Source organism: Triticum aestivum, chromosome 7B (genome assembly GCF_018294505.1).
Source record: "Triticum aestivum cultivar Chinese Spring chromosome 7B, IWGSC CS RefSeq v2.1, whole genome shotgun sequence".
NCBI lineage: Eukaryota > Viridiplantae > Streptophyta > Magnoliopsida > Poales > Poaceae > Triticum > Triticum aestivum.
The window spans coordinates 360,821,610-360,840,969 of record NC_057813.1 but is presented as its reverse complement, the minus strand read 5'-3'; the positions used below and the strand labels follow the sequence as shown (position 1 = coordinate 360,840,969).

Below are 19,360 nucleotides of genomic sequence, written 5' to 3'. Positions count from 1 at the left end.
ATCACCGACAACGGCACGCAATTCACGAGCCGCACCTTCATGCAGTACGTCCAAGACCTTGGCGCCAAGGTCTGCTTCGCTTCTGTTGCTCACCCGAGAAGCAACGGTCAAGCGGAGAGGGCAAACGCTGAAGTGCTGCGGGGCCTCAAGACCAGAACTTTCAACAGGCTGCACAAGTGCGGAAGAAACTGGATCGAGGAGCTGTCGGTGGTTCTTTGGTCAATCAGAACGACACCAAATCGAGCCACTGGCCAGACACCTTTCGCTCTAGTCTATGGAGCAGAGGCAGTTCTCCCCACGGAACTCGTATACGGGTCACCTCGAGTGCTCGCTTATGATGAGCTCGAGCAAGAGCAGCTGCGACAAGATGACGCGCTGCTCCTTGAGGAAGACCGTCTTCAGGCTGCTGTGCGAGCCGCTCGCTACCAGCAAACTTTGCGTCGCTACCATAGCCGCAAAGTTAAAGCCAGAATCTTCGAGGAAGGCGACCTTATTCTTCGGCGTGTTCAGTCCGCCAAGAATTCCAACAAGTTGGCGCCGAAGTGGGAAGGCCCTTATCGGGTGAAACGAGTCACTAGGCCCGGCGCTGTCCGCCTTGAGACCGAAGATGGCATTCCGGTGAGCAACTCCTGGAACATTGAACATCTTCGTAAGTTTTACCCGTAGGGCGCGGTTGCCGGAAGCTTTTCCGGCAACCACCTTTTGTACAAGTCTTGCCGCTGTTGCATGTAATCCTTTATACAAAGTCGGGCGCAGACCCCGTGCACCAGTAAAGTTCATGTGCCCCGCACATCTTGTCAGTTTTTTTATGCTATAATCCTTTTTCGCATATGTTATCTGACACTTTGTGCAGCATCAGACCCCGGTAAGCAATAGCGAGCCCAAGACTCCATATCATTACTTTATTTCTCTGTTTCTTTCTCAAAAGAAGGAAGGTTTCCTCGCCCACAAGGTTTACCGGGGGGAAGGAGAAGATAATGGTGTGGACCAGGCCGTTCAAGAAAGTTTCTCCTTGCCGGGAAGCAGACGACAGAAAAGCTAAGTTGCTAAAACTCGAGCAATCAGTTTTTTAAGTTTTTGAGTTATTTTCCTTGAACGACCGTGCTTTGTATGGAAAACCTGTGCGCGGAGGAACCAACTCGTAGCTAGTTGCGCCTTTACTTTGTTTCGAGTCCGCTCAACAACTTAAGTGAGCTGCTAGCGCCCTTACTTTGCTTCGAGTCCGCTCAGCAACTTAAGTGAGCCGCTAGCGCCCTTACTTTGTTTCGAGTCCGCTCAACAACTTAAGTGAGCTGCAACTAGTTGCGACAAGGTTGCTTGTCGGTAGCGACCCCGCCAGCAGGCTGCTGAAGTTCCACACTCGGCGCTCGCGGCAAGGGTGCCTGCACCGACAAGTTTCCCTAGAAAGCGTAGGGCAGAGCCATACAAAGCCAAGAGTCGAGTAAAGGAAGTAACACAGCAATTTTTCGCCTAAGATAGAGTTATATTACAAAAATAACTTGTCGCGCCTCTAATAAAGTGTTCCCATGACATGACTGGCAGCGACAAGAAAAGAAGAAAACGGACGGCCTAATCTACGCGACCGCCGTCAACCCTTTTGACCTCGTTCACCCTGTCCACAATGGGTGCGACGAGGGCCTTAAGTGCGTCAAGATCAGCGTCCGCCGGCAGCCTCTTGAGGACGTTGGTGAGGTTGAGGCCCGGATTGCGGAAGGCCACCTTCACCAGCACCTTCTCCAGAACTCCGGCACAAATCGAGCGTGACTCGTCGGCCAACTGCTTTGGGATCCGTTCCCGGAGTTGCTGGAGCGCCGCCGCCACGCCTTTGAAGAACAGAGTGAGCTTGGCGCTGGGTTGGAGGTTCTCGTCGGAAGAGTACCCGAAGCCTTCCACCCCGGGGTTATAGCATGCATGCTAGAGGTCGAGTGTCCGTCCTTTTGCTTCTCTTTCGTTCGCAGGGCTCGCATATCCGAGCCAGACTGCTTGAGGACGAAAAGGAGAAGAAGGGCGCGCCGGCACTTGGGCCACGGCAAGCCAGTATCGCTGGGGGCTGCGAGTGCCAAGAATCATCCACGGCAAACCAGAGTTGCCGGGGGATGCAATATCAATAAGTCTTTCATCCCTCATCATGCATCTTCTTATGGACTGGGGAATGCGAAACCGCGTTTTTTCCCGAAAACTGCTGTGTTCCCTCAACTCTAGGCCCTGGGGCTCGTTCCCAGGGCCAAGTTCGGTCGTAGTCGCGGCAGCAAAGGGATGAAACGAGGAGACCGCACCCACCTTGTTCCCGCCTCCGTCAAAGGCGTGAGAAAGGTCGAGCGACGTGGGAAGGCGGCAGGGCCTGTTGCCGGGAGATGAAATGTCTGTCCGAGGGATACCAAGGATTTGCTCCTTGGCGTGGGTTCAACCCGCGAGACAAATAACCCGGCAAGCATCCCCTTTTCATTAAAAAACATCCCACTCAGGTACAGTCCATAAAGGATGAAAAACATGAAAGAGAGGATTACAAGTTTTAGATACAGCTAAGGCCCGAAGGCTTACAAATTAAAAAGATAAGATGCCCGTAATCCCTTTCCTGTCCCTCTCTTCAGGAGGCAGGTCAAGGAGGCGAAAAGGGCAAAAGGAGCGCCTAGGCGAGCTACGGGTGCCAGAAGACACCAAGAGAACATCCCGGGGGCCGTCCGAAGGCTGGACGGCGATGGCGGCGCTGGAAGCGGGGCTCGAAGACGGGGCGGCAGGACGTCAGCACGCTGTCGAGGACACCACGCCCTCGTACTCCGACCTGACGGCCTTGTCGCCAGCCCTCTTCCCCTTCCGCAGCCTCCCTACGCCAGCCGCCCAAGGAGACGACCCCGGGGAGTTCAAGGAGCCGGCGACACGGATGATGGGGTCGCCGGTGCCGCGCGAAGCGGCGCCCGACGCCTAGTCGGACCCGCCACCCCGCCGCCCGCTACCCTCATCGTCGCTGTCGCTCTCCTCCTCATCACTCTCGCTCGAGGAGGAGCCTTCGCTATCGGAGGAGCTGTCTACGAAGCACTTCGCCCGAGTGCCGAAGCACCCGAAGACCTTGACGGAGAGGAGATCGCCCTCCATCAACTTAAAATGGAGGGTAAACCCCTCCATCAGGCTGTGGATCCGGGCGAACGTCTTCCACCATCGATCAAGATACATCACATTAGGGGCTGGAAATACAACGCGGACTCGCGTGCCGCTGATCCCACAGCCCCTCATGTGCAGTCTCAGTGTCTCGGGCGGGTCCAACTCCATCGCGCTCGCAAACGGAGCTGGAAGCCGGAGGCGACGACGAGGCGCACGGCGCAGCTTGACGAAGAACTCACAAGGGTCGTCCCCTATATGGACCGCCGTGGGGGGAGGAGCCGCCGGCGGAGGCGAAGCTGGCGCGCCGCCCCGCCCGCCTCTTCCCCGAGCGCCTCGACCTCGTCCTCGACCTCGTCCGCGACCTCGCCCCCTCCCTCTTCCCCTTGTGGCTGGCTCTGCCACCACGGGCGCGGGAGAGGGAGAGATGCGCTGTCTGGCGGCGACCCTCGCCGCCACCGATGAAGGGCCTGGGTTCCCTTTCTCCATGGCGGATGAGAGAAAGGGGAGCAGAAGCTGAAGAAAGGAGGAGATAAGAGAGTGCGGGTTTCTGTGCTCCCCTCCCGCTCTTTATAAAGGAGCGAGGTGGGGGCTCGGCCGCCCCGCTCAACGAATCAAGGCACGGGAAGAGCAGGGAGTCGGGGCCAACCCGCTGCCTCTGCTCGCGACGTCCCAGTTTCCCACTTCCACCGTCCGCGACCCCAAGCGCATGGGAGCCGCGTGGCGGGGATGCAGAACCAAGACGACGGATGAGGCGGCCTCGCTCCGCCTCGTGATCGCGGGGAGTGGACGTCCCGAAAACCGCGCACCGGCCCCGTCCAGTAAATGCACCACGCCCCCACGCCTACCTCCGTTTAGGGAGGAGGGCGTGAACTGTCCCCATCATCGTGGCCTGACGCATGCTCGAGGGGCTTAGCCCCGCGCACGCCGCCCGCGTCACCCACGACGCTGCGTTTGACGCGTGTCGTTCTGGGCGTGCGCAGTGGGAGCGGAGAGATATGCGACGTGACCTAGGCCGCGCGTGCCTGTGCACTGTTTTGGGCCTGGCCCAACAGCGCTCGGCACCGTGTATGGCCCAGGTCCGGGGGCTCCTGTCGGTGTACTAGAGTAGGGGTACCCTAGTATCCCGAACTCGTGCACGGGCAGTTGCAGCGCCCCGCGGCAAGGCTTGCCGGGTGACCGCCAAGACCCTCCGTGGTTCCCTTGAAGACCATTCAAGAACAAAGTACTCAAACCAAGGCCCCGGCAAGAGGAGCTTGCCGGGAAGGCCAACCAAGGCCCCGCCAAGAGGAGCTTGCCGGGAAGGCCAACCCAGGCCCCGGCAAGAGGATCTTGCCGGGAAGAGACAAGACCCCGGCAAGAGGAGCTTGCCGGGAAGGCCACTCAAGGCATACCAAGAAAGCTTGCCGCGACGCGCCCTGCGTCCCGGCAAGGCCCGGTGAGCAACAAGTTCCCAAACACGACAAGACGACGACCGCGGCAAGGAGCTTGCCGCGGGAAACCCCCACTTCGTGCCCGCGCTCTAGCACACCTGCTAACGTGTCGCTCTAGGACTCTCCCAAGCACACGTGGCAGGAGGCCGCGCAGCTAGGGGTGCGCGGTGGCAAGCGAAGATGAAGAGAAGGCCATCGTGGCAAACGGTGGCGCTCCTAACGGTCACTTTTTGCACTGTTTAGGCAACTCAGACAGGCATTCAATGCCCTTGTCCCCTGCCGTCAGAGTTAGGTAGGGTGCACTGTGTCCACAGTAGCGGTAGCTGCACCTACCGCATCCTTTTCCATTTTTACCCTTCTAGTCTACGTTGCCACCTGTCGGTGACCCCTTGAAAGTATAAAAGGAGGCCCAAGCGCAACATAGAAGGGGTTCGGCTCATTCGAAACACCAGAAACACTCCCACGCTCAGTCTGATAGCGTTCATCGCTCCTGAGCAAGAATTCAATACACACAAACAAGCAGCAGTAGAGTTTTACGCATCCGTGCGGCCCGAAGCTGGGTAAAACTGCTCGCGTGTACTGCCTCGATCCGCTCTTTGTGCAGCCTCCGCCCCCCTCCGAACCGAAAGGGGCTCGGTCCGCCGATCCCCATAGGTGTTCGTGGATCAGCTTCCCCGACATACTGACATGTGAAATTTTTGAAAACTAGTACCAATTCGTCAACACCGCCCCAAATGTGATACTATCTAGTTCCATTGACAATCACAATATAGAAAAAGGGAACAGACGCGAACAAAGAGGTGTCCGTTCGCAGGGAGAGTGGATCGCGACGGTTGCCGAAACAACTGCACAAGATAACACAGGGAGGATTATCCTTAATTAAGAGAATTAATTAAATCCTAACAGGTTTGACAGAAATAGCTGGAACTCACTGAAAAGAAACGCAGCTGGGATTCAGATTCTGAGCGTGCACGAACATACTGGAGCATTTGCACATACAAATGTTAATAGGACTAGCAGGTGCTAACGTAATGCTGTAAAATGGTATGGATTCATGTTCATGGTACCGAAAACGTAGTAGATAATGGTAAAATGGAACACTACCACAGAGTACAAGAGATCTTATCGCCTATTAGGAGTCTGACTCTGAGAAAGCGTGTCTTCGCCATGGTTCACGATTTAATTCTTCAACCTGGCTACTCAATTACTCAATTACTCCCTCCGTTCCTAAATACTCCCCTCTATAAAAAAATATAAGAGCGTTTAGATCACTAAAAACGCTCTTATATTTCTTTACGGAGGGAGTATAAGTCTTTTGAGAGATTTTAATAAGGACTACATACGGATGTATAGACATACTTTAGAGTGTAGATCCACTCATTTTGCTCCGTATGCAGTCCGCTTTGAAATCTCTACAAAGACTTATATTTAGGAACGCAGGGAGTATTTATGAGCCAGTTGTGTCCAGTGGTAATTCTGCAAGCCGCTTCATCATACCAATACAAGAGATGGATTTATTTTTCCTTAATATAGTCGATTCTTTTAATAAACCAATAAATGATTTGGTATCTATATCCCAGCCATGCCAAACAAGCAAAAAAAAATCTACCATTCAAGCTGCATATGCTGATGTAACAGGATGGTGTCCATATAACATGACTGTCCTAAGTCAGACGGCATCTACAATTAACGAAGATTTTACCGGTTCCTGCTGCGGCTGTTGTGCTACTTGTGGTGCATAGTTTGGGTAGCCAGCATATTTCCCATACCCATACATGTTAGAGTCCTGAGGTTGAATAGCATATCCATAAGCCCCGTAGCCTTGTCCGTAGCCATAGTAGCCAGCATTAGCAGTAGCACCACCCCACTGGTTGAAGTCCTGTTGAGACTGAAAATGTATAGCTTCAATTGATTGGAGGGGTAATGAAAACAAGTCCAATATGTGAGAGATGAAATCACCTGAACTTGTTTGTTTGAAGGGCTCCGACCCCATGAAAGCCTCACATTCTGCCCTCCAATCATGGTACCTTGCAGCATTAGCAGGGCTTCCTCTGCAGAGGATCTGAATTTTACAGTAACAGACTGCTTAGAATTTAAATGAATATACTGATTGGTACCACGAAACTAGGGTAAAATAGTGAACCTGCTAGCATATTGAACAAAACCACATCTTTTGCCAACAGGTATCTTAACATGGACGACTTCTCCATATGGAGTGAAAAGTTGTTTTAACACATCCTCAGTGGTGTTGGGCTCAAGGCCACCAACAAATACCTGCATTCACCAAAGATAGATGATCTATCAAACATAACCAATCAGCAGGCTAGTTGCTTGCATTCAAGGAAACAGAACAAAGAACGCACAGTGGAATTGCTAGGATCATTGTCAGTCTGAACCCCCTGAGAACTTGGTACTGCAAATAAACACAAATAAAGATATACTATCAGGCTTGAGGGATATTGAACTGAAAAACAAATATATGGATAATTATGCCCTGCAGGTTAATAAATTTTTAATTGACTTGAAAAGGAATGCTTGGTAAATGCAATTGTTCATACAAATGCCATGTCACGCTTCACACATTCTAGCTAGCAATAAGTAGGTCAATTATATACCGCAGTATCAAGCATAATGAATTACAACTTCTACTACACCGAACATCAGAACAAAATAACACTGCAAGATTGCAATGACGAAAGTGTAATTCTTGTAGATAGTGTATCATTCTTCGGTCCTTGGACAACTACTCAACAGCCAAAAGAACTAATAATGAGAAGACGGATAATAAACTATTAACATATATTAAATTTCAGAGTTTGCTTTTGAAAATTAATCAGGCCAACTTGAGGACTACGCAAGTAAAATAATTAATGATATGTTAAAATGCCTGCTGATCAGTGCAATCAATGGAACTTGCAGGACCCAACAATTGCAAACCTAGCTTGCAGCAGCCTCCAAAAAAGATGCCGATGGAGCACGGGATGGCGATTTTGCTAGACCCACTTTTTCAACAAAAATTGCCATACGAACAGTTATTATGGCAAATCGGGCTAATATGGCGACTCTACTAGAGTTGCTCTTAAACCAATGTATGTCCAAAAAATGAAGTTGTTCATAAAGCTACTCAAGTCATTATTAGTGCTCAAAATATCTCAACAAGCTTTGAACCTCAAATCCAGAAAGACAAACAGGACAGCTGAGTGTTTGCAACATCAGGCCCCAGAATAAGCTGATTAGCAAATAAACAAACACCAGAACTCAACAACTAGCTGTGACGCCAAATCTCAATTTGACAAAGCTAACTAATACAGTTGCAAGGAAATAGAATCACAAGGTGCAAACAATCGGCTAACAAACTAAACAACCAGGCACGCATATAAAAATGTCACAGCTCCAAACATTTCATTATGTGTAGCATATAGAAATGTCACGACTCCAAAACTTACGTTATGTGTGCGTGTGCTTTTATCATATACGATTTCTTGGATAAACTTAGCACAAAGAGCCTTCGGGTACAAAAGGTTCTAACCATTCCTAAGAAATGTGTACAACTAAACCCATGTTGGGACTACTCAATCCCATAACTGTTTTACAAGACATTACACTATACATGTTCTGCCACAGATCCTACGACCGGTGAATGTTGTGAACTTCAAGAGACAGCTTTAATTGAAGATACAGGAAGAGATAAAACAAGTACGTGGAAGGAACCAAACTGGAAAGGAAGTACTGGATACCAAACGAACCAGGTTCAAATTTAGGACATAAACGATTAACACTGACCTAACAGAGGCCACGCATTACACAAGATATGTAATGCTGTTCATGTCAGTCGTAGAGAGCCTGTTGGTATCCTGCTTCGACACAATGGGAGTTTTATGAGTATACTTCAGAATCCTAATGTACTATTAAATGATCCGAATTCACGAAGGAAATGTTGTGGATCTACAAACTTATTGCTCAAGCCAAGCTTCGATACATTTTCAACTAGTAATAAAGGAAACTGAACCACAGAAGGCTAATCCAACAAGTAACTGCAAGGACAACTAAGGACAAAATGAACAGATAAAATCAATTACAAGTCAAATGCAAATGTAATAATCTTTAAAACGCAGCTAAAACAAATTAAATCTAGCCAACTAGGATTTAGTGCTTACCTTTCTCTTGAACTCCAGTTGCTTTTTGCTTATTTGCAGCTGGTCCAATACGCATGGGCCTCGAAGAACAGAGCATCCCATTCATTTCAGTCATTGCACGAGTTTGCTCTGTAGGATCACCAAATTTCACAAAGCCATAGCCCTTTGGGCGCATTGTCAGTTTATCCGTTACAACTTTTGCACCCTTAACCGAGGGGTACTGTACCCTAAATGTCTCTTGCAATACGTAGTCTGTGACATCAGCAGCCAAATCACCAACAAATATTGTGTAATCAGCGCCATCATCACGTTTTTCACCAGCAGTCGCCCAGTTTCAATCTGTATGCCATCTCAACATTTGGCATCATTGCCCTGTTGAATGTCTGAAGAGCTCTTTCAGCGCCAGCATGGCTTGTGAATTCAATGAAGCCATAACCTTGAAGTTGTCCAGTCTGCTTGTCACGAATCAGCTTCACAGATTGCACCTACAAATTAAAGAGGACAATACGAAAGATCAATATACTGTGTGTAAACGATAGACACAAACTGAGAGTATAATTTGCAGAACACATGATGATAAATAATCACAAATCTGAATCAGTCAACTAGTTACAACATCAATCAACCAGTTACAATAGAAAAGCAACTCAGTTTCGCAGAATACCTTGGCCGCAGTCATTCCTATAATGTTGTTTCAGCTTATACTGTGAAACAGATAAGCGTAACAACCAATAACAGAACCAAGGAAAAAAAACTGAGCCTGATCCCATGGCTCAAGTTGCTTTTCAGAAAGTATAAACAGTTAGCTGAAGAATAACAGTAGTTTGGAGACCAGACACAACGTGTATTACATCAATCACGGATACGTATTCGTGTTTGCATCAAGCGTCACCCACGGCCCCACGAAAAATCACTGGCAAATCCACATCGACATATTGAACCAATTATACAGAGGATTCTGAGGAGATGGCACCGGAGAGCGAGAGGCACATACCTCGCCGGTGCTCGCGAAGCAATTGTAGACGTAGTTCTCGTCCATCCAGTACTGCAGATCCCCTATCCAGAGTGTCCTGACCTCGTTGGGCCCAGCGGGCGCCTGCGTCGGGACAGCCGGCCGGCCGTAGTACGCGGCCTGGGGAGGCGGCTGCGCCTGCCCATACGCGACCTGCTGGGGCTGCAGCGGCTGGCCCCACATCTGCGGGGCCGGGAGCTGGTGCGGCGGCATGGGCGGTGGGATGGCGCCCCACTGCGGCGCGGCGACGCCGGGCTGCGGCTGGGGCATCATGGCGGCTGGGACGATGAACCCTGGCGCGGAGAGGGGGCAGGAAGAGATTGGGATGTGGTAACGCTACGCGTACAAAAGGATATATTCTTTTACATAAAGGTGGGTTTTGATCGGAGATTAAGGAAAACAAGAGGCCCCACCCCATAAAAATCAGGAGGGAGATTAGTTATTAGTTTAAAAAAGCATTATTATTTGTTTCCTTGTCTGTTTGGTTGACCAGATCGTCGGCTGCCGCACATGCCCTTCACATGGCATATGCGCATGAGGAAAATTTTGTTTTTGCTACTCTAACTTTTGCCAACTTTGCTTATGCCACTCTAGAATTTCATCTCTCATTTTTGCCACTCCTAGCTTTCGATAAATATATCACAAATGTCATTCTGTTAGGTCAATGGACGTTTTGACCAAACAGAGCAGAGAAAAGACCAGATTGCCCCCAATTAATTTGTTTTGCTTTTGCCACTCTCGTTTTATTCAACTATTGCTTTTGCCATTATATTAACGCCATGACCAGCAGCATACTAAAGAGGACATTTTGGTTGACATTTGAAAATCTAACCATCACACATAATTGCACAATATTTAGAGATCATGACCAACACCGCCGTAAAGAGAAAATTTTGGCATGACCTATTTAAAAATCTAACCATCACACATAGTTGCACAATATTTAGATGAGAAGTATGCACATTAATAAGATCATGACCAGTAGCATAGTAAAGATGAAATTTTGGCATGACCTCTTTGGAAATTTAACCATCACACATAATGACAGGATATTTAGATGAGAAGTGCAATAATAACATCATGACCAACATCATAGTAAAGAGGTTAAGGCATTCTAAATATCAACAAAATACTTCATGGAAATCAAATCCATCATCTAATCTAAACAGCTGGTTCACATGCATATGGACCACCCCAAAAGCAGCTCCACACAAGTTGAGACATAGTACAGCCAAGTCTAGCAACATCATCAGCTAAACAACAAGGTTCACATATGCATAGTGCTCCACAAAATAAATGTAGTTGCGCATCATCCTAAACAGCAAGGTTCACAGCTTCTTTTTGCTTGTGCTCTTCGCCGAAGGACATTTTTTGCTTCTTGTGTTCTTCGACGGAGGACATTTGCTTCTTGTGTTCTTTGCTGGGCTATCATGGGTAGCAGAAGTCTTCTTAGATGCTTCAAGAATTGGGCTAGACTTTGCCCTTTTACCACCTCTTCTCTTGTTTGTAGAACCATTTTCAGCACTGAGAATGAATGCAAATAAGTGTTGAGATGCATATTTAAATAGGCAAAATAGACTTCTATGCATTGGCTTGTTTGAAACATAATTAGACGCACCAGAGTAAGCAAAATGCATATTTATAATAGACAAAATTAGACCATTATGGATTATTGGAAGCAAAACAAAGAATATTAACCTTGTAGTGCCCATAGTCTCAGCATCTATGGAAATAGCTTCTGCGTCTTTGATGTCTACTGGCTCAACATTTTTTCTTTTCCTAACAGATTTGAGATAGAGAAATTTAGTTAGACTATACATTTCTTTGCATTTAAATTTTGAATGTACAATTCTTTGCTAGAAAGTACCTGTTTCTTGTCTTGCGTTCGGGATGAAGTGTTGGACATGTCTTCAACAAATGCCCAAGTTCTTTGCATTCTGGGCACTTGTGTCTTCTCTTTGATATGCTTTCAAAGGCTGACTTTATCCTTTGTGTCCTAGGTCTACCAGCAGCCTTTTTCAGTACAGGAGGGTGCAATTTGAACCCAACATCGACCACTGGCCATTGTTTCTTATCGGTCATGGTGGGCACATTTTTTGCATATGCATTGCTGAATGATTTCACAGAGTAGTACTCATGCACATAGTCATCTATCTCTCGACCTCCTCTAATACTTGTGATGAATGCAATGGCATGTAGGCAAGGTTGTCCGGTTACTTGCCAACACCTACAAGAGCATTCCCACTTCTCCAAATCTACACAATGCTTCCAATTATATCCATGGATCTTTATAGTGACCTCCGCTTTGCAGTCATCACTTCTAGAGATCCCAACTAGCACAACCCCCCTTGATCTATTGTTCATCATGTTGGTGATCCTTGGCAGAATTTGTAGATGTCTGCGTGCAAATTTCTCCGCTATTTTAGCTCTTATTTCAAATCTGACCATTAGCCATTCTCTCAATGCATCTTTCTTGCCCTGCCAAGTTCTCCTCAGGTATCTCATACTCATACTGAGAATTTTGAGTTAACTCTTCCAGTATGACCTTGGGTATGTCCTTTGCTGGAGTTTACTCTGCATGAGCCCCACAAGTTGATCGTAACTAGTCAGCCTCTCTACATGAATGTCCCAGCTCCAAGAAGAGACAATGCACTCCTCGCCCTTGTAATTCTTGTAAGAACGTGCCCCATATGTCACAATCAGCTTATAAGGTGGCATGTTTGACCTACATTGACAGAAATTTGACATCAGTGAATGCAAGCACATTGAAAAGCAACAATTCACAAGGGCATTAATTTACAGAAGGGCAGCAACAAAAATGAAGTGAGGAACATTACTGCTGATCTAGTGCTTTGGTTATGTGAACATAGGTGATTTACTTAAATGATCTACTGATCTAGTGATTTACTTAAATGCTGCCAGAACATAGGTTATTTACTTAAATGATCTACTGATCTAGTGTTCACTGATGCATTCAAATTAGACATCCGACGGCGCGTCTCACAAACAGAGAACCAGACTTGCAATCCCAACAAACTAGCAGTGGCATCTCACAAACCACCAGCCAATATGCCCCATGAACCGAACACAAATGAACCAGCATGAGCATACAAGGAAATCTATTTCTAGCACAAAAAGATGTCTATTTCTAGTAGATCAGATGCTACATCAAACGTGAGGAGTTGAAAACTTGCCCATCAGGAAGAGGAACCAGCAGGTTCGAGGTCTTCTGTGGCGCCCCTGCCGCCATGGCCGATGGCGCGGCTCCCTCCATCCTGTGTGAGTTGTTGAAGGCAGAGGAAGGGGGGTCGCTGGTGCGGACAATGTCAAGGAGGGAGGCCGGTGTAGAGGATGGGCCATTGCTGGTGCGGACCGCGTCGGGGAGGGAGGCCGGAGCAGAGGAACCAAACCCGCTGCTACGGACCACGTCGGGGAGGGAGGCTGGAGCAGAGGAACCAAGCCCGCTGCTGCGGACCGCGTCGGTGAGGGAGGCCGAAGATGGGCACCGCAGAGGGGAGGGCGGAGGTGCGCCATGGATCGGCGAGGTCGGAGCAGGGCGCCGTGGTGGGGGGACCTGAGAGGCGTGATCCATCAGCGAGGCCGGAGGAAGGGAGGCCGGAGGGGACGTGGATGCAGCGGCGGCGGGCGGCGGAGTGTGGCCGCGACGGCGGCGGCGGGCAGGAGGACGCCGTGGCATGGATGCGGGCGCGGCTGGTGGATGCGGCCCGTCTGTGGTGCGGCTGGTGGATGCAGCCTAGGTCATTCTTTTTTTAGGGAACGGGTGTGTGTGTGGTGTGGTTGGACCTGTGTGTGTATATTCTCTGTTTGTGTCACTTACAAAGTGGCCCCACAAGTCAGTAGGGGCAACCTGTGTCATTTTTACAAATACTGACAGCTCTTCTCCTGGTCAACTAGATAGAATAAACAGTCAACTAACAGATGTGTAACAGAATGGCATTTGCGATATATTATCGAAAGCTAGGAGTGGCAAAAGTGAGAGATGATATTCTAGAGTGGCATAAGCAAAGTTGGCAAAAGCTAGAGTGGCAAAAACAAAGTTTTCCCATGCGCATGTGGGTGGTAATTAAGCCATGGCTCATTAGTGGCTAAAACATGCCGTCTAGCAAATTTTAACTTTTAGTTGATTTGTGCTTTAACAGTATCTTTAAGCGATGGTGAAGTTTTCACTTTAAACTGTTAAAATCAGTACATCTAGTATTGTCTTTTGTTAAATATCAATGTATTCTAGATCCTAAATTGATGTTATATATCTTCACGTTTAACACGTGTCGAGATTAATTACATCTATTTGCAGTTGCGATTTTTAATCTCTTGCAAAGATAAATTAAGTACTTCTACAGTATTGTTTTTCTGTTGAGTACAATGTATTCCGGAATATTTCTATGATGTATCAATTTTCACGTTAAACACATGTTGAGATTAATACTTCTATTTGATACTGAGATTTTTAATTTCTTGTAAATACAGATGCAAAATTCAAAGTGATTTCTTCAAATTGATGCTTGGGATCACGAGGTAATCATATAGATCTACTGCCTACGCAGATTATCCATGACTACTGTTAAAGCCTATATTTTTTTATTTTGACATTATAATTGCTTTACAAAGTGCTCTCCGACACATTTACTAAGTCAAGACATAAGGCATTACGAGTGAGTATCTACTGATTTCATCATATTATACTCTCTAGTGCTGCGTGATCTACTCCATTTTGGAGATTATCTTCAAGGTGCCATATTTAGCAATTTGAGATTTACATTAATGGTTTCAAGATAACTTCTTAGAATACCCATTGATTTTGCTAAGTTCATTACAACATCAACCATGATGGTCTTTAATTTACGGGTTTTAAATTAATTATCACTGGTTTACCCATAGAGGTAATATATGGCTATAGAGTTTGAGGCATTCGCCCCCAATGGCCACCACTGTCCTATCTGGGCCATGGACATCATGATCGCTCTTGTGGGATAATGTGTGCAATCCTGAATTCACCTCTGGTCAGGATCACACAGCTAATAGAAAAATGCTGTCTTATATATATCATAAGGCATTAGATTCAGATCTTAGCATTTGGTTATTCTATATCAGCAATTCCTAGGATACAATGAACCTCAAGGGCAAAGGTTTGAATCTTACTTCAACCTTCAATCCGACATCACCAGCTGTGACGGGACCCTATGGGCATGGAGAATGTGATGGTTGAATATGCCTCAACCGACATGTTTAGAGACTATGGATAGTCTTTCAATCTCCTGAGTGGTCAATATAATTAATGCCCACTTACGATGTTGTAACAACAACATAAGTATTGTTGTCATTATATATTGTATAGCACAATATATTGTATCAACACTTTGATACAAATACATTTGTATTCTATATATCTGACAGTGATTTCCATATTAAGAATCTTCATGTCTATAAACAGAGTTCTACGGGAGTCAATCGGATGAAAAATGATGTGTGTCTTGTGGACATATGCACCACAAACTCTATACTCAGGGAAGTCCAATGTTTCCACTCTCATTGAGAGAAAGGAGATATTTTAAAATCGCTAGACGCAGTGAGGTATTTGTTGGCTCAACTCGAGTCATATTTACTATCCTTGTGGGTACTCGAGTAACATCAGGATGCTTTATGCTTTATTGCTCCCCAGGTTTAACTCGTACCCTACTAAAGTATGGAGGTATCCGTCAAAAATAGTTTCCATAGCGAAACTTATGATGACAACAAAGACAAATAACTTCTCTTTACCATATGCAACGAATATGACAAGCACATTCTCTATGTATCATCTGGATTGTACTACACATACGCCACAACCCGTAGCACATGTTGCGTATGAGATAGTTTTCCAGAGTGTCTTGTACATGACAAAGTTGAAATACTCACCTTGGTCATCGAGACATTGGGTTGAAACCGAAACTATCAACAATTCCAATAGTTTATGATTATTATGATACTAAATTCTAACAACATTTGGATTTTATTTGCACTACAAGTGACACAGGGAAGCCAATTTTAAGGCTCGCACACCTTAAAGTCTACGCTAAACCGCTTAGACTCCTTGAATGCATCAAGTTGAGGTAAGTGGCCCTTCCCATCCATTTACTAGACTATTCAGATATTCCATGGTTCTAAAAGACATATCTATATGATGGTCTTAAGTGTGCGCTTTATTCACACGAAACCATTGGCTCATTATCTTGACATCGATTTCAAGCAAATCGAATGGACAACATTTCAGAATTCTCCTTGAGTGCCTTCTCTATGGCCCTTGGATGGAAGTTTAGCAATTGGTCCTAATGACTAGAATTTTGGTAGAATCCTATCCAAAGAGTTAAGCCATTGCATTATCTTTACTTTGGAATTGCAACTTACCAATTTTACGTTGGAGTCATGCAGTTTTACACGCTCATGACAGAACTGCATAATATCATTCCCCTCTATATTTGATATGTGGATATCTACCAAGTATTTCCTATATGCGGTAATTCGGTTGCATACTGATATCACCACCTGGCATACATCATTGGCCCCTCAACATATAGTTGGGATCTATGTGAGGAATAACTGTATTTCTGTTAATACCTCGAGCCCCTCGCATATGGAGTTATTCAAGGCCAGTATGCTGATTCATGAGGAATATTTCCAGGCATTAGGGGGGATTTCAAGTACCATAAAGAATGCCAGGAAATTAGTGGAGTGTTTAACACATTTCTGCCTCAATTCCACGTACTCAAAGATCTAAACCATGCATTCAGAAGGTTTGCAACACGTTGCAAATAACCTGCCAAATGCATTTACTGACTATAAGGGTGTCAGAAAGAGTGAAGATACCAACCACAACACGCCCTGTTCGAAGCAACAGGGGGAGATGTATGGCAAAAGTACACCAGGATTCAGCTTCTTGCAAGCAAGGATATCAAGGCCCATGAATCAGTAAATGCAAGTCAACTTCACGTTGATAGACACCTAATGGGTAGTATGCACCCAGTGGACGGGAAACCTCCACCAACCCAGGTTAAGTGCACAAAATGACCTGGACATAAGAATGCCCAACTCAATTGCATTGGGAAATCGCGACCAGTCACCATGAGTAACGATATTTACATCAACTATATATTGATATATAGATTCTGGAGAATCATATAACCGGAATTCTATAATTTTTGACATACATTTCTCAACTAGATTGCAAAAAACGTTTCAAATGATTCAGAACCAAAGACCATGGTCATGGCAAAGTGTGAACAACACTTAGACTGAACTCAAGCAAAGGGTATGATCTAGGTAGAAATGATCTTGCTCAATAATGGGAAGGTTACACCAGTTTTCTTCTGGAAATAGAATTGAGAATAATGAGGTGGTGAAACAAAGAGCAAGTATTGTAGCACAAGGGTTCACGCAGATACCCAACTATTCTCTAGAGGTGGAATCTCATTCCGATAACTTATATCATTGGCAGTTCAAAATCATCTATCTCTGCAATTGATAGATGTAGTGATTACATATCCATGTAGATCACTAGATTCAGATATAGATGGTTCCTGGCGGAACCTCAATTCTGAATCAAAATACAAAATGCAACATACATTGTGTAAAATCAGTGAGTCACCATACGACTTATTATTGTCGGTACATATGGTACAACTGATGTAGTGAGATCCTTATACACAAAGATTACTCCTACAATGATGATTATCCATGTTTGTGTCTGCAATGAAGACACATGTAATCATCTAAATGATAGAGTTAAAATGAAGGATTTGGGTAAACCAAAATACCGCTTGTTACTACAAATTTAGCACCTTCATTCATACATTATGCTATATTATGTTGTCTATATACATAATATATTGGAGAAATTAACTGTGGACAAATCTTATCCATCCATAACTCTCATGGTAGTTCATTCTCTAGACGTAGAGAAAGATCTATTTAGACCAAGAGATGATGGAAATGAGATATTGAGACTCAACGTTCTATTATGCCATTGGATCCACCAAACACAATTGGTTGGTACTCAAGAATATTTTTTGATATCTCCAAGGCATCAAACATCTTGTCCTGGTTTTTCAGTTTCACAGAAATGTGAACAACGATATCATTGGATACATCGGTCAGATCCCCACTATGTTAGATTGTAGACAAGCTCAGTGTTCCTAGTAGGTGTGGTAGCCCTCTCATAAAGTCTTCGAAACAGACCTCATGGCTACATCCACTTACTATTATCTCAACGATAATGTTTCTTGTCTTGCCCGGATGCAAACAGATTACATAATAAGCAATATCAATGTATTGCATATCTTGCAAGTCAAATCATGCGACTGATTTTTTCACCATGTCTCTACCAACTTCTATGTCCCAGAAATGTGTTCATGGAATTGGCATATGACGACTTCGGAATATGCAAGAATCAGGGGGGGGTATCTTCCTGAATTGTTCCTGTTAAAAGCATCATATTATACTCTTTTTCCCTTCATAAGTTTACTTTATAGGTTCTCATAAAGGTTTTTAATGAGGTAATATCAACACAAGATCATATGTCGTACTTTCTGTTTTCCCCACCGGGTTTTTTAGGAAAGTATATACGACATATTTATTGTTCTTTTAATCCCATGGGTTTTTCTCATATTGAGTTAAACATACAATAATCATTATATGTTGCATCATTTTCTCCTTATTTTTCCTACTGGATTTGAAGGAGTTTTGGCAACACATCAAACACTATACTCCTCATATTTTTCCCATAGGGTTTTTGGAGGAGACTATTCCAAGGATGGTCGATCGCAAGCACAAGGAAGGATTAGGGGGAGTGTTAGGAATTAATTAAAGGGATAATCCTCCCTATGTAATATCGCGTACGGTTGTTTCAGCAACCGCCGTGACCCACTCTCACGCCCCTGTGAATGGAAACACCTCTTCGTTCGCGTTTGTTCCCTTGTATATATAATGTGATCATCAATGGAATAAGAGACAGTTGATTCATTTTCCTCTCAACAGAACCATTTGGGTGAGATGCTGCTAGAGCAATAGAGCGTCCGTTGTGACTTGTGGTTTATTGCTGCCTTTACTTGTTGTTATATTACTTGTCATGTCTTTTATTGGCTATTTACATCTTTTGTGGGGGGATTTGGTCTTTAGATACATATACACCACCTACGCAAATGAAGATCCATAGTCTATGGAATCAACTCCATATTGAGTTATCTTGCTAGAACGAGTAGCTCATTTGTCTATATATGTTAGAGCATCTTCAATAGATGATGCAAATTTGGAGTTGTAAAACTAGGTGTTGTATAATTTACATGATCAAAAAGTGCATTTTACATCTCCAAAAAAGAGGCAACTTGAACATATGATGTGTATTGGTGATGTAAAAGTTGAACTCCAATAGATGATGCATATTGAAGATGTAAAAAACTAGCGGCCGACCGCGCGACTATCTACAACCACTATACAACTGCACAATTTGAAATAAAAACATATCAAATTAAAACATAAAATTTTCGCTTGTCCACAATATCAAATAATTACATAATTCATTAAATCCACAACATCAAATGCAACAGAAATACAATAAAGTTCTTGCACAATACAACAAACAAATAATGAAAAAGGCGGTTCTTTCGCCGTTCCATTTCCAGTACTCCAGT

At 45.2% G+C, this 19,360-nt stretch overlaps 1 pseudogene; it reads right to left on the bottom strand.

Annotated features, from left to right (window-relative positions):
* Positions 1-6,016: 6,016 nt before the first annotated feature.
* LOC123157309 (RNA-binding protein L-like) lies at positions 6,017-10,022 on the bottom strand (annotated as a pseudogene).
* Between the last annotated feature and the right edge of the window lie 9,338 nt (positions 10,023-19,360).